The sequence below is a fragment of the Scyliorhinus canicula genome, unplaced genomic scaffold (genome assembly GCF_902713615.1).
Source record: "Scyliorhinus canicula unplaced genomic scaffold, sScyCan1.1, whole genome shotgun sequence".
NCBI lineage: Eukaryota > Metazoa > Chordata > Chondrichthyes > Carcharhiniformes > Scyliorhinidae > Scyliorhinus > Scyliorhinus canicula.
The window spans coordinates 214,501-219,740 of record NW_024055431.1 but is presented as its reverse complement, the minus strand read 5'-3'; the positions used below and the strand labels follow the sequence as shown (position 1 = coordinate 219,740).

The window sequence follows — 5,240 nt, the reverse complement described above, 5'->3', positions numbered from 1 at the left end:
ATGCTCACAGCTTCCTGTCCAGGAAGTCACAACAAATATGACCTGCAACCAAAGAGAAAATGCTGGAAAATCTCAGCAGCTCTGGCAGCATCTGTAGGGAAAGAAAAGAGCGAACGTTTCGACCCTTTGTCATAGCTAAAAGACAGAGAAAGTGGGAAGTATTTACACTGTGGAGTGAGAATGGAGTCATCTTTTCCTGTCTCTCTGGGTGACTAATGCAGTGACATTGTCACTGGGTCGGTGTCTCCCCCCTGGTCTCTATGAGGTTGTTTGTGGAGAGAAGCCGGAAGTGACGGACAGTGAGTGGAAAATGTTCATTATTTCACATTCGGCTCTGGGGCCGCACTGGGGTTTGTAAACCCCGCCCCCAACACTGACCTCTCACCTGAGACCTCACAATGCCAGGGCAATGATCGACGGCAACTCCTAACCAATAGGGTTCAGGGGGCGGATTCGGATGACCGGACAGTTCTCCAACCAATCGGAGTGAATGAGGGGGAGGGACTGGGCCGAGTGAAGCATGCGCAGTGTGATTAATGGCGGCGCAGAGAAAATTCTTTCTCGGATCCATAATCCGTCAAGGTGGGAATGGCGGGACCGAGGGAGAGATGAATCAGGCGCGTCGTTGGACACACTTCCTAAATATGTTATGTAAACCAAAAACCCGTAAAAATAACCTACCGGTACCGGGGGCCCTGAGCAGGGCCTGCAGCTTTCTCACAGACGGGACAATGGGGCCGCCATCTCCACCGCGCGCTCGCGCATGCGCACCCATCAACTTTATTTGGGCACCAGCAGCAGTGCGCACGCGCACTCACCATTGAATTGGGGGCAGCAGCAGCGGAGTTCAGGCTCAGTCGCCATCATTGTTGAGGGCAACATTTTTCAAATGTTTCATCATTACAGACTGTTTCACTCTGAGTTATAAATTCCTATTTATGAGTCAGAACAATGATACATCTCCAGGGCTGTGACAATAATTCAGATTTATCTTGACAGAATAAAGCTTTTTCAGACCTTTCAGAGAAACGTTACAAAATACCAATTGACAGTGAGCCACAAGAGGAGATATTAGATTTTAAGGATAATCTTAATGGAGGAAAGTGAGTGAGAGAGTTGGAGATTTTTAAGGAGGAAATTCCAGAGCTTGTGGCCCAGTCAAATGATAAAAGGTCAGTAATGGTTAAGGGGCACATTAGTGTGGCCAATCTACCTACCCTGCATATCTTTGGATTGTGGGGGTGAAACCCACGGAAACACGGGGAGAATGTGCAAACTCCACACGGACAGTGACCCAGAGCCGGGATCGAACCTGGGACCTCGGCGTTGTGAGGCAGCAGGGCTAACCCACTGCGCCACCGTGCTGTCCTAAGTGCAGAGATCTTGAAGGGGTGTGGAGGAGATTACAGAGATCAGGAGGATCACAACTATAGGAAAAGAAAATGGGAAATTTCAACCTTTGGTACTTCTTAAAAGGAAAGTGAGCCCAGGGGATGGGTTAAAGAAGACTTGTTTGTATTGTATTTGTTTCATTGTCACGTGTACTGCGGTACAGTGAAGAGTATTGTTCTGTGTGCAGTCATAACTTCATAAGATACAGGAGCAGAATTAAGCAATTTGGCTCATCGCGTCTGCTCCGCCATTCTATCATAGCTGATATATTCCTCATTTGCTATCCTGTATCTATCCTGTACTGATAGTGTGACCTTTGTAAACTGCTTTACAGGACATTAAGAGAGGATTTTCAAACTGGAAACACAAACCAAATATCACATTAAGATCCGACATGTCACTTGGTTGGTCAGAACCTCCCAGAGCGTGTTTGCTTCACGTGCGGCCATCTTGGTAAAGGAACAGTGACTGGATGGGCTTCAGGGTCCCAGTGACCAGGAGAGAAAATAATTGATTCATTGATGTTATTGTCACGCTGCAAGAGGGGCCTGAGAACTGAAGCCAGTCAGAGTGCAGGGAGGGAGGAAATTGTGAATAAGGAAAGGAATCATGAAGATAATGTAATCGGTTTGTTGGGCTGACCAACTCTCCTGATGAAAAGCCTGCCCTGGGAGTCCGTGCAAGTGGTGGATGAGGTGCTGCCAGAGTTGAGTGGATGGACACTGTCTGCAGGAGCTGTCAGAACACAGATCAGTCTGGAACATTGTTTACGCAACCAGATATATCCAAACAGGAAAGTACAGGAAATGAAATGAAAAATCGCTTATTGTCACGAGTAGGCTTCAATGAAGTTATTGTGAAAAGCCCCTAGTCGCCACATTTCATTTCATTTCATTTTCATTCCGGTGCCTGTTTGGGGAGGCTGGTACGGGAATTGAACCGTGCTGCTGGCCTGCCTTGGTCTGCTTTAAAAGGCAGCGATTTAGCCCTGTGTTAAACCAGCCCCTATGATCCTAGCCCGGGTCACTGTCCGTGTGGAGACACTTTCTCCTCGTGTCTATGTGGGTCTCACCCGCACAACCCAAAGATGTGCAAAGTAGGCAAATTGGCCACGCCAAATTGCCCCTTAATTGGAAAAAAAGAATTGGGTACTCTAAATTTCTATAAAGAAAGAATGGGTGGATTTACAGGGAGGAAGCTCAAATGGAACATCACAGCATAACCTGATCTGAAAGAGTCATTCAGTTCCCCACGGCTCGAATATCATCAGTCTTTGGATTCGGAAGGAGAAATGTTTGTGTTCTGCCTGTGAGACACCATTTAAAACATCAGCGTAACTGGAAAAGCATCAAAACCCTTCTGCCCTTATTCAGTCCCTATCCCTCGATTTAATCCCCATTCATGTACCCATCCAGATGCCTCTTAAATGTTGCTAATGTGCCTGTTTCCACCACATACTCTGGCAGCGTGTTCCAGGCACCCACCACTCTTGTGTGAAAACCTATCCCGCACATCTCCCTTAAACTTTCCCTCTCTCATCTTGAACCTGTGCCCCCCTTGTAATTGACACTTCCATCCTCGGAAAAAGCCGTTGACTATCCACCCCGTCTATGCCTCTCATAATTTTGTAGACCTTGATCAGGTCACCCCTCAGCCTCCGTCTTTCCAGTGAAAACCATCTTAGTTTATTCAACCTCTCCTCGTGGCCAACACCCTCGAGACCAGGCAACATCCTGGTGAAACATCTTTGTACTCTCTCCAAAGCTTCCACGTCCTTCTGATAATGTGGTGACCAGAACTGCAGGCAATACTGCAAATGCCGCCTAACCAAGGTTTTATATAGCTGCACCATGATTTCCTAACTCCTGTACTCAATGCCCTGGCTGATGAGGCAAGCATGCCATATGCCTTCTTAATCGCTTTGGCCGCTTGTGTTGACACTTTTAAGGAACTGTGGACCTGCACGCCCAGATCTCTCTGTATGTTAGTGTTCCTAAGGGTTCTGCCAGAGAACAGTATAATTCATACCTAGATTTGATCCTCCAAAACTCATCATCTCGCATTTGTCCAGATTAATCTCCATCTGCCATTTCTGTGCCCAAGTCTCCAATCTATCTATATCCTGTTGTATCCTCTGACAATCCTTGGCACTATCAGCACCTCCGCCAATCTTTGTGCCATCCACAAATTTATTAATCAGACCACCCACATTTTCCTCCAGATTATTTAGATATACTACGAAGAACAGAGGTCCCAACACTGATCCCTGCAGAACACCACTAGCTACAGATCTTCATTCTGAAAAACACCCTTCCACTGCGACTCTGTCTTCTATAACCGAGCCAGTTCTGTATCCATTAAGCCAGCCCACCCCGAATGTCATGTGATTTTAGTTTTTGTACCAGTCTGCGATGTAGCCTTGTCAAATGCCTTACTAAAGTCCATATAAACTACATCCACAGCCACTTCATTAATATTCTTTGTCACCTCTTCAATAAACCTAATCAAATTGGGGAGATGAGATGTTCCCCGTACAAAACCATGCTGCCCGTTACTAATTAGTCCATTTTCCTCCAAATGTGCACATATTTTGTCTCCAAGTATCTTTTCCAAAAGCTTCCCCACCACTGATTTCAGGCTTTCCAGCCTATAATTTGCTGGATTATCCCTGCTTCCTTTCTTGAACAAGGAAACAACAGTGGCTATTCCCCTGTGCTCTGGGACCTCGCCTGTGGTCAAGGAGGATGTGAAAATATCTGTTAAGGTCCCAGCTATTTCTCCCCTTGCCTCCCGCAGTAACCTGGGATAGATCCCATCCGGCCCCGAATGTCTACCTTAATGTAATTTAGGATTCATAGAATTTACAGTGCAGAAGGAGGCCATTCAGCCCATCGAGTCTGCACCGGCTCTTGGAAAGAGCATCCTACCCAAGGTCAACACCTCCACCCTTTCCCAATAACCCCACCCAACACTAAGGGCAATTTATCAAGGCCAATCCACCTAACCTGCACATCTTTGGACTGTGGGAGGAAACTGGAGCACCCGGAGGAAACCCACGCACACACGGGGAGGATGTGCAGACTCCGCACAGACAATGACCCAAGCCGGAATTGAACCTGGGACCCTGGAGCTCTGAAGCCATTGTGTTATCCACAATGCTACCATGCTGCCCCTCACCGTGCTGATACTCAACACTTCCTCCTTTGATAAATTGACGTTCTCAAGAGAGTTCACACACCTATCCCTGACCTCAACATCCGTCATGTCGTTCTCCCTGGTGAACACAGATACAAAGTACTTTGTTTTTGAAAAATATATTTATTGAATTTCCAAAGATGAACAATAACAACAATATAAACAGGCAAGTATACAGAATATATAGGTAAAGATTCAGAAAAGTCACATCCATAGGTCTTTATAACAACAATCAAACTATCCCCATTTTATCCTAACCCCCTTAACCCTCAATCGTGTCCAGTTCTTTAAAGATTGAGATGAATGGCAGCCACCTCTGGTAGAACCTCCCCACTGAGCCCCGAATGGTATATTTGGTCTTCTCCAGGTATGGAAATGATATCATATACTCCAACCATGCGGATGCTTTAGACCAGGGGTGGGCAAACTACGGCCCGCGGGCCGCATGCGGCCCGCCAAAGGTCTTTATGCGGCCCACCAAGATCAAGTCATAAAAATAAAAAAAAATTTTTAATTTTAAGGTTAACGGGGGAGGGCTGTTGGGTTACTGGTATAGGGTGGATACGTTGACTTGAGTAGGGTGATCATTGCTTGGCACAACATGTGTTTCATGTGAAGTTTCTACTTTAAAATATTAATTAATAAAAATTAAT

General features: G+C 46.2%; 1 long non-coding RNA gene across 1 annotated transcript; it reads left to right on the top strand.

Annotated features, from left to right (window-relative positions):
• The first annotated feature begins 524 nt into the window (after positions 1 to 524).
• Positions 525 to 2,255, top strand: LOC119959384. The gene is made up of 2 exons (XR_005459186.1): positions 525 to 582; positions 1,727 to 2,255. It is a non-coding gene; the product is annotated as an uncharacterized LOC119959384 (long non-coding RNA).
• Positions 2,256 to 5,240: the final 2,985 nt, after the last annotated feature.